The sequence below is a fragment of the Physeter macrocephalus genome, chromosome 21 (assembly GCF_002837175.3).
Source record: "Physeter macrocephalus isolate SW-GA chromosome 21, ASM283717v5, whole genome shotgun sequence".
NCBI classification, from domain to species: Eukaryota; Metazoa; Chordata; class Mammalia; order Artiodactyla; family Physeteridae; genus Physeter; species Physeter macrocephalus.
Genome location: NC_041234.1, coordinates 14,720,070 through 14,731,364, shown reverse-complemented (window position 1 = coordinate 14,731,364; position 11,295 = coordinate 14,720,070). Strand labels below are relative to the sequence as shown.

General features: G+C 41.7%; 1 pseudogene; it reads right to left on the bottom strand.

Annotated features, from left to right (window-relative positions):
• Positions 1-9,540: 9,540 nt before the first annotated feature.
• On the bottom strand, positions 9,541-10,242 carry LOC102995496 (tRNA 2'-phosphotransferase 1-like; annotated as a pseudogene).
• Positions 10,243-11,295: the final 1,053 nt, after the last annotated feature.

Here is an 11,295-nt window from a genome sequence, read left to right as displayed (position 1 = left end):
GCCCAGCCGCTCCGCGGCATGTGGGATCTTCCCAGACCGGGGTGCGAACCCGGTTCCCCTGCATCGGCAGGCGGACGCGCAACCACTGCGCCACCAGGGAAGCCCTCAACTTACCATTTTTTGACTTTACAATGGTGTGAAAGTGATACACATTCCACAGAAACTATACTTTGAAGTTTGATCTTTTCCCAGGCTAGGGATATGTGCGACAATATCCTCTCATGACACTGGGCAGCAGAAGTGATCCATGGCTCCCAGTCAGCCACATGATCATGAGAGTGAACAACCAATACACTTACAACCATCTGTACCCATACAGCCATTCTGTTTTTCACTTTCAGTAGAGAATTCAATAAATTACATGAGATATTTAACATTTCATTATAAAATAGGTTTTGTGTTACATGATTTTGCCCAAGTGTAAGGTAATGTAAATGTTCTGAACACATTTAAGGTAGGTTAGACCAAGCTATGATGTTCAGTAGGTTAGGTGTATTAAGTGCATTTTTGGCTTACAATGTTTTCAACTTACAATTGGTTTATCTGGACGTAACCTCTTTGTAAGTTGAGGAGGATCTATATTGGGGATGTAATGTACAACATGATAGTTAACACTATTGTATGGTACATTTGAAAGTTGCTGAGAGAATAGTAGATCCTAAAAGTTCTCATCTCAAAAAAAAATTGGTTTTTTTTGGTAACTATATGAGGCAGTGGCTGTTAACTAAACCTTGTGGTAATCATTTTGCAGTATAAGTATGTCAAGTCAGTATGCTGGACACCTTAAAATTATACAGTATTGTGTGCTAATTATAGCTCAATAAAACTGAAAAAAAAGGAAAGTCTTGCACTTGTAGTTAGTGTCAGAATTCTTGGGCAGAATTGGCAATCTGTTAGACTATGACTTTAACCTGCAGTTTGGCTAACTCCAAGCAGGCCCCTCATCTTCATTTCATCATAGCTGATTATTCTGTTGTCAAAGACTGAGTTTCCCTTGAGATACAGCAGTCCTTTGCTTTGTTCCCTACGTGGGTCACAGAATTTGCAGAGGTGAGGATCCACATAGCTATGTCCACCAAGCCCTTTGAGCATTGCTGCCTTCCTGAGATTCTGCCAAATCACTGCCCCTTTTCTCTCCTTATCGATAAACGCATTCATAGTAACACTGCTCATAATAGCCCCAAACTGGAAACAGTCCAAATGTCCATCAAAGGTAGAGAGGATAAATAAATTGTGGTATAGTCATACAATGGGATATTATACAGCACCAAGAATGAACAAACAACATGACACACAACAACATGGATGGATCTCACAATCTTAATGTTAAATGAAAGAAACTAGAAACAAGAACATTTAGGAGAGTAGAATTTGCCACCCTAAAATATGTCTCTTTGCCATATTAATTGTTTTAAGCTATTATTTTCTGAGAGAAACAGCAGACATCGAAAGGGCTCTGAAAACCAAATAGGTGTTGCCCTTTTGTAAGAAATATTTACATTTGTAAGGGAAATCTCCATCTGCAAGAGGGCCTCACTCTCTGTACCTGGAAGAGGAGGATGACCTAATATCTAGAAACCTATCAATGGAGAAGGCAATGACTTAAATCTGCATCACAATCACCCTTGTTTACTGTGCTTTTCCTGGGAACCTCCCATAACTGATTCTCCCCACCCTCAGCCATTGTCTTTTTCGTTTAGCTGTGGATGGTATTTAAGGGGAAGGCTTTGGCCATTTTGGTGAGTTACTCAGTTTTTCTGGGTCTCTCCCCTGTATACATGTTAATAAATGTTTGTTTGATTGTCTCCTGTTAATCTGTCTCCTGTCAATTTAACTTTTAGACCAGCCAGAAGGACTTGGAAGGATAGAGGAAAATTTCTTCCTCCCCAACAAGTACAAACGGTATGGTTTCATTTATATAAATTTTTAAAACAGGTAAAACTAATCTAAAGTACTTAAGTAAGGATACTAGTTGAAGGATAGCAGAATATGCCACCTCCAAATATGCCTCTTTGGCATAAGGATTATTTTGAGGTGGCATATTTTTGAGAAAAAGTAGACACAGGAGAAGCTCTAAAATCAGAGTAGAACTTACTCTTTTGTGAGGGAAATTTACATTTCTAAGGTTAATCTCCATTTTTAAGGGTGTCTTTCTCTCCGTACCAGGAAGAAGAGGATGACTAAAACACAAGGAACTCTCATCTTGGAGAAAGGCATGGACTTAAACTTGCTAACAATCTGTGTTTTTCTGGTAACCTTCCATAACTGGTCTCCTTACCCCTCTTGAAGATGGTATTTAAGGTGGTGTCTTGGGCCATTTTACAGAGCTTTACTCAAGTTTCCCTGGTATCTCCCATGTACACGGAAGGAATATATATTAAACTGGGTTTTTTTTTTCTCCTGTTAATCTGCCTTTTATTACGGGAGTCTCAGCCAAGAGCTCAGAAGGATAGAGGGAAATTTAGTTTTGGTGGTTATTCAAGGGGTAGTGACTGAAAGAATGTGCAAGAGGGCTTCTGGGACCCTAGAAATATTCTCTTTCTTGATCTGGATACTAGTTACATATGTGTGTTCACTTGGTGAAATTCTGTACAGCTACACACTTATGATTTGTGCATTATATATGTTATATTTCAATTAAAAGTTTACAATAATATGGTATCCTGCTCTCCCTTTGCCCTTAGGGCCACTTCTCTTCAGTGAACTCAGAGTTTAGAAAAAATTCCAGGATGGGAGGTATCTTGTACTGACTTCTGCCTAGGGTGACCAACTTGTCCCAGCTTGCCTGGGACTTTCCCAGTTTTTGTACTGAAAGTTCCACATGCCAGGAACTCCCCCTCCCCAAGTCCTGGACAAACTGGGAGAGTTGGTCACCCTGTTTCAGTCTACAAATATAAATTTGAGAAGGGGCATAAAAAGAATTGACTAACTTTCTGGAATGGGGGAAGGAAGAACATACATTATGCTCTCAATAAATTATCCCAGCACAATACTTAGAGCTTACTCATCCCCATAGTTAACAAAATTTCTCCTCTCTGTTTGGGCAATTAAAGGCACAAAATATCACTTTAAAAGTCAGAATCTAGGACTTCCCTTGTGGCGCAGTGGTTAAGAATCCACCTGCCAATGCAGGGGACACAGGTTCAAGACCTGGTCTGGGAAGATCCCACATGCCACGGAGTAACAAAGCCCGTACGCCACAACTACCGAGCCTGCGCTCTAGAGCCCACGAGCCACAACTACTGAGCCCACGTGCCACAACTACTGAAGCCCACACGCCTAGAGCCTGTGCTCCTCAACAAGAGAAGCCACCGCAGTGAGAAGCCCACACACCACAACAAAGAGTAGCCCCCCGCTCGCCGCAACTAGAGAAAGCCCACACGCAGCAACAAAGACCCAACACAGCCAAAAATAATAAATAAATAAATAAAAGCCAGAATCTACATTAACCTAAAAGCTCAGGTCACACAGGCACACACACACACAAAGAACAATCTGAACCTAGATCCAGAGGGAGTTATTCCGTTGGAAAGTTTACTTTTAGAAAGGTCAAGTTATTCTCTCTGAAGTTCCTGTAGACAAGTGATTTTAGAGATAGAGGTCCCTTGAGATCTACAGGAAATGCTATTATAATACAAATAAACCTTCATGCAAGGCAGCTGTGACATTTGATACCAGAGAGAATATGACTGAAAATACACAGCACCACTCTGGCTTTTCTCAAATGCAAAGGGAATTGTCAGAGACAACTATAACTTGCAAAGACAAAAACCAAAACATGTGAATTTCCATTTATAGTTCAAAGGATAAAGATGCTGGGCAGTGGGTGGTATGGGTAGGCTGCAGAATAGCTACCAGAAATATTGACTTCCGTCTTGGCCAAATATTTCCAAAATGAGAAGCCAGAAAAGAGAGGACCCAGTTTAAACGAACTTCTCAGTCAATAAGTCCCTTAAACAAAGTGTTGTTCCTTTAACTTCTTCCATTGCCCAGTGATTAAATAGGCTCCCACACAGCCCTGATTAAAAACATTTTCTGGGGCACATTTCTCCAATTCCAGTTCTATAGCACTTAATGTTCCCTCCAAAATTGCTTTGGGGAGAGCAATCTCCTGTCAGGGAAATGAATTCACAAGTGCTTCCCTACAAGGGCTGAAAGAAATTCGTACCTTTAATCCACAACTTGGAAAATACCAGGCTTTAGGTTGCTTTTGGAAGTTCAGAAAATAAATTCAAGAAGGCTGATATTGAGTGAGGTAATTTTTAGCGAGTCTACATACACATTTAGTCTTTAAAACTGTCATTTAAAAATAGGTGATTACCGATATTCTTCAGCAGAATGTACCTTTTTAACCAAGTAAACTATTTGGAGAGCATGTTTTGTAAGCTTTAGCTTTTCTAGACTATCTCCTTTTCAGAGGTTATACTTTAAACTTTTGCCAGACTATGTATTTAAATCCTGCTTGTACACAACTTAGCATTCAGCCACAGACCTCGAAGGGACCCCATGTGGGTTTATGGATCTTTTCTGTCTAGTCCTTTCTAGTATTTTGCCCAGCATAAACATCTCCCTCCACTGGACAATCTTTCTGGGGTTTTTTTGGCCACAGGGCATGTGGGATCTTAGTTCCCCAACCAGGGATCGAACCCGTGCCCCCTGCAGTGGCAGCGAGGAGTCCTAACCACTGGACCACCAGGGAATTTCCTGGACAATCTTTCTGGATTCATGGGTGAAGGGGAACAGAATTTGCCACCCCGAAATATGCCTCTTGGGAATATTGATTATTTGGGGCTGATTATTATTATTTTTTTCTCAGTTCATAAACTTCCTTTATTCAGGGGTGAAAACACGACTATCAGCAGAGGTAAGAGTCAGTATGAGCCTCATTTCTTCTAAGGAATGATTAACTGTTACTGTGTCAAGATTAACTTTCTGGATCAATGGTCTCAATTGTCATTCTCACCTGGCTATTGCGACTTAGATTTCAACCTGAACACATCCACAACAAGATTACTGCTCCCACCTGCCCACCTCCCTGTCCTGTGCCCTTTATCTCAAAGGGAAAAACGGGCTTGTAGCGTCTCAGGCAAATTCTAGGTTTGAGTCCTTTATCTCTCACCGTCTGACTTAAACAGTGGCTGGTGAGGAAGACTCCCTGGTGAGAACATACCTGGATCCAACCAGTTCTCACCACCACAGCTCCACCAACCAGTCCGAACTGGCCCATGCCTGGGTGGCCGCAGCCACCTCCTCAGACATCTCCTTCCTGCCTGTCTCTTCTCCACCAGGTGGTTTTAAAGGCAAGTCCGAATGCGTCTTTCCCCAGCTCAGAACCTTGGGAAGTCCCCATCCCCTCACAAGAAAACTGATCCTTAGCGAGGTCCCAGGCCCCACCTCTTCTTTATTACCTGCAGCTGCAGACCAGGACTAGCCTGGGAGCCCTTAAGGACAGGGACTGCCATTTGTGAGTGCAGGAGCGCAGGTGAATGGAATCCTCATCCTTAGTGAAGGGGTCTGCAAATGGTTGAGCTGATGATGTTTGAGAGACTTCAGCCAGAGGAGAATCTCTGAAAACAGACTAGAAGCTGCCCTTTTGGAAGAAACATTTACATTTATAAGGGAAATCTCCATTTGTAAGGGTGTCTTTCTCTCTGGGTCAGGAAGAGGAGGATGACTTTAAGTCTCTAGAACCTGTCATCCACGGAGAAGGCAGAGGTTTAAATTTGCATAACAACCTTACCCTTGTTTACTGTGCTTCTCTTGATAGTCTCTCAGAACTGGCTGCCCTCCCATCCCTCCAATAGACTCCCTTGTCTTTAGCTGGAGACGGTATTTAAGGTGGGGACTTGGGCCATTTCAGGGAGTCATTTAGTTTTCCTGGGTCTCTCCAATGCATACAGGAGGTATCCATGTTACTAAACTTCTGTTTGTGTTTCTCGTGTTAATCTGTCTTTTATTACAGGGGGGTTCTCAGCCAAGAACCTGGAAGGGTAGAGGGAAAATTAGTTTTCCTCCTCTACATGGACAATGATGTGAATTGGGACAGTTTGCTTGGCCTGTGTCCACTTGGGAACAGACCCCTCACAGCCTTTTTCATGGGTGACTCTAATTCTTCCCTCCAAATGGATCCTCTAGCAAAAGCCATAGCTCAACACAATTCCGGGGAGCATCATTCACAGACATGATCCAAAGGGTGCCATTCAATTAGAGTTGTGTGGTGTCTAGACCCTGTCTCACCCTCCAGTTCTATTTCTGTTCACCTGAAATGAGGATTGGTCAATTGTTCACATTGCCCTTAAAGCCATGGTCTCCATGAATTTTTGATTTTTTACCCTAACAGTAAAAAGATTTTTGATCACACTCTCCAATATATATATACACACCTTTATTTGTAAAATATAGACTTGTGCACACGATCACAATAAAGAATTTTTAAAAGCTTGAAATACAAAATAAATATGTATAGAACTTCTAACAATTTTTGAGATCATCAGGTTGGATGAAAAAGCAAGATCCAAATACGCTGCCGCCAAAAACCCACTTTGAATTTAAGGATGCAAATAGGTTAAAAGTATAAGCATGGGGAAATACATACCATACTAACACTAATCAAAATAAAGCTGCAGTGGTTATATTAATATCAGAGTAAATTTCAGAGCGAAAATAATAACAGGTGAAGAGGGAGACAAACCTTCAGTCTCTAATAGAGGGTTCCTACTAAATAGCTTTCCTAGAAATCTGTAGCATGGCACGTGGCTTGTGGAGAATTCTGAGACTTCGGCTCCAGTCGTCATTATTTCCTTCTTGAAGACTCAGTAAATAATGTATCACTTTGGACACTAAAAGAGAAAAGAAGCCATTTATTAACTCAGAGCACAAAATGACATTACAACATTAGGACAATATCCTTAACAAGAAGAAAGGGAGATATGCTGCAGAAGGGTGTGAGGGGCAGAGAGAGAACCACAGAGCAGCCGAATGCCAGTGGAACAAAAGCATGACTTTTTATCCAATGTGAACTTGCTTGTCAAAGACCTTCAGACCTTGGCTCTACCAATCATCATCACCTGTGGGACTTTGGACAAGTTATTCACCTCTGTGAAGCTCATTTTCCACATTTGTAATAGAATACTAATAGAAACCACTTCTCAAATTTGTTGTGAGACCAGGAGCCTATATGAAGAACGGGTGAAAATGTTTATTTCCATATTAATGTTGCCAATCATTTGGACCGGCGTCTTCTCAGCCATTATCTCCCACCAGAGATACATATCTGAGACACTGTATCACATAACTGTGTTCCCACAGTTTGTGCCCTTACTCCTCACTCTTGGTTGAATATTCAGAGACATTAAACTGAGGTTAAATGTCTTTTTACCTAGTGTGATTGCTTTCATGAATTTAAATAATCTGAATTATATAATCCCACCATGCCTTCTCCTTGTTAGACTAGAAAAGATTCAACTCTCTTCCAACTACTTTGGTTAAATATTTTCCAGTATATCTTATGATTATTAAAAAGAAAAATACATTAATTCATTAACCAAATAAATATTTATTGAGTGTCCACCAAATACTGTGCTAGGTACCAGGTATAGAGCAGTGAACAAAATAGACCAAATACACCCTTATATTACATACCAGTATAAATAACTATATTTATACAAATTTCTTAAAATCTGTTGACTTTGTTCCAAAACTTCCATTGAGAATCGTCATTGCCTCCATTCTCAAATAAAATTGGTATTCAGTTTGTATTTAGACAGTGCAAATTAATGAAGGTATCTTTAGTGCTGGAGATAAAGGAATATGGGGTAGATTTATCACACGAAATGAACATCAAGAAAATAACATATAATAAAATGAACATGCTGAGAAAAGAAAGAAAAATCTCTTGGTGACAATCATTAATTTTTCATTCTCTTTAAAGGTTTATTTTGTAATATAAGAAGGGAGGAAACATTATCAGGTATTTGGAATATATTACAAGCTCCAAATTTGCATTAAATATATCTGAAAGAGAATACAAGAATTTGGGAAGTAATGTCAGCAGTCTGACAAGCATATTAAAAAAATTGTAATAGTGCATGAGTTTTCTCATGTTTACAGTTATTAAAGTCACTGTGTAGCTGTTTCACTCGACTTTCAAAATCAAGTTTTCACAGGGCCCAGAAAGTCAGCTTCACTGCTAGTTATGAGACATTCCTTGAGCACTTATACCAATCATATCAAAACTAGCCAAAGTTTAGCTGCATTTTTTTTTCTTGTGGGAGGAGCTGGCTGTTTCCTTTTTGAAAGTGAGTCCTTTGCTACTGTATGATATGGCAATCTGAAGGTGCCAGTTTTCTATTTCACTGCCCCCATGCCTTCTACAAGTTACTGACTCGCTTTCTGGAGTGAAATTAAGAATCTGTCTGAATCAATAGGCATTTGTGGCAGAAAGTGCTACTTCTCTCCCAGCATCCATTTTCTCTTTCTTCTGAGGAAATAGAATCTTAGCTAGGCACAGCATTCAGAAAGGTCGGCAAGATCCTGGAAAGCAGCTCACAGGCATTAGAAGCAATAGCAGTGGGGTAAATAAGAAAGATTTACAAGTTTAGCAGTGTCTGCTGCTTCTTCCTACTTTTAGCAACATCCTACAGAGGGATGGACCCCAGTCAGAGCTAGCCAGAAAGCAACCAAAAAGGGAAGAGAACATAGCTACGTCAAGAGTCATTCTTTGCCTGTGGCCTCTAATTTCAGAGCTCCACGCAATTGAAAAAGCCAACTGCTTTCTGCAGCTCCACAGTGAAGCAGTTTAAAGGGCCAAAAAGGAAGACTTGGCAAGAGAGAATACTATGGCTCCCCAAGGACCTTCCTTCTTGACAGGTAAATGAGAGCTGAAGCAGAGGTAAAGAGCATACCTCTACTCTCTGTACCTGCAGGTTCTGCATCCGTGGATTCAACCAACCTAGGATAGAAAATATTCAGGAAAATAAAAAATCCAGAAAGTTCCAAAAAAGCAAAATTTGAGTTTACCCTGCTGGCAAATATTTATGTAGCATTTACATAGTATTTATAACTATTTACATAGCATTTACATTGTATTAGGTATCGTAAGTAATATAGAGATGATTTAAAGTATACGGGAGAATGTGTGCAGGTTACAATGCAAAGACTACGCCATTTTACATAAGAGACTTGATCATCCACAGATTTTTGTACTGTGGGGTTCCTGGAACCATTCCCCCTTGGATATTGAGGGACAACTGTATTAAGGATGACAATTTCCCGCCCGAACCTATTAAGAAGAGCTTAAGGAAGCAGTCGTCAAGTTGAATGAGAGGAAGATGAGTCAGCACAGAGAACAGTGAAACAGTAAGAGAATTTGCCTGGAAGAGATCTTGGGCTGTGGTTACTTCTTTTTTTTTCTTTTTTTTTTTCAAACATGAGTTTCTTTTTTTGATTGTCTATTTACATTTCTTTATTTTAATGAATATTTTATTATTGGATCATCCTTTACCCTCTGGAGCGGTGCTTGGGGCCACTCTGACACTCTGTCTACTCATTACCAGCCAAGGAGAGGGGCTTTTGGGTGGGGCGTAGTTGCAGGGCCTTCTCGAAATACTTGGGAAGCAGGAAGCCATCAGCATTCCCTGGAATCAGGATCACCCCATTGACGGAGAGGAAGAAGGGTGTTTCATCTGCCGGGGCCAGGGGCCCATTGATGAACAAGGCCACTTCACAATTTGGCCACATGCCACTGATGACACTGTGCACAGTCCCCAGGCAGTCCTGAGGCCAGGTGGATGTGCATCCTTCCCCAGCAGGACACGCCTTTGAGCAGGATGGATGGCGAGTGCTGCCAGAATGTGCCATAAACAAGCATCAGGGGCAGGGCCTGCGGGGTTGCCAAGGGCATCAGATCCAGCTCAGGTACTTGCAGGAAGTGACCAAGATTGGCCTGGATGAGAGCCAATGCCGGGGTCCCCTGGCTGCAGTGTGAACCACTGCTTCCCCATGGTGTCCACCACTTGCTGCACATCTTCAGCTGAGAAGCTGCGGGACTGGGGCAGCTGTAGGAGGGTGCCCGGAGGCAGGAAGGCTTTGACCCCCACGGGAAGCCCCAGCTCCAGGGCTCCATGACAGGTCATAGGACCAAGTTTTGGGTACTTGCACATCTTGGTCTGATTCCTGGGGTCTGTGAGCCCGTCTATCCCTGGGCCCTGCTGCTTCCTGCCTCTTTCCTCCAGAGAAGTTCATAGTCAAGATAGGCTCCCGCTGTCCGGCAGCGCGTTACTTCTATATGTAATTGACAAACAGCAAATACAACAGAAGCCTATTATTGTTACAGGAATCTGAAAGCCAAAGAGACCAAAAGCCTGGCAAATGCCCATGATTATTAGAGTCAGTGTAGGGGAGGAAAAATTATTTTCCCTCTAACCTTCTGGATTCTTGGCTGAGACACCCCTGTAATAAAAGACAGGTTAACAGGAGAAAAACAGAAGTTTAATAACATGTGTACTTCTCTTTATACATGGGAGATACCTAGGAAGACTGAGTAACTCCCCCAAAATGACCTGAACCATCACTTAAATACCACCTTCAGCTAAAGACAAAGGAAGATGGGGCTGGGGAAAGTGGGGTGGGCGGGAAGCAGGGGCAGTCAGTTTGGGGAGGTTACCAGGCAAAGCACAGTAAACAAGGGTATGGTTGGTATACAGATTTACGTCATTGCCTTCTCCCTTGATGAAGATTTCTGATATTTAGAGTCATTCTCCTCTTCCTGGTACAGAGAGGGAGACACCCCTACCAACGGAGTTTTCCCTTATAAATGTAAATGTCCCTTACAAAAGGGTGACTTCTACTTGGTTTTCAGAGCTTCTCTTGTCTTTTGCTTCTTGAACTTAACCAGCTCAAGATAATCATATTTTGGGGTGGCAAATATTGCTCCTCTTAAGTAGTAATGGAATTGTACTTGGAAGTTTCCCTTGGTGATGGGTATGTTCTATGTATGGGAAGAAGAGCACACATAGATGTTTGCGTGGCCAGAATAGCAGAATGGCAGAGGCCAATAGTTTTCCCCCAATATCTGTTTGCCTCTTCTATTATCATAATAGAATTTTGAGCTGAGTACATGACTACCTAAAATAAAAACTTCACTTTCTAGTCTCCCTTGTACTTAGATGTGGTCATGGAACTAAGTTCTGGCAAGTGGTATGTGAGAGGGAGGGGGATTACCAGTTATAGGGGAATCGACACCAGGTGAGTTCATCATTAGTTACCAGGGAAACCAGTAGAGGGGCACGCCAAAGA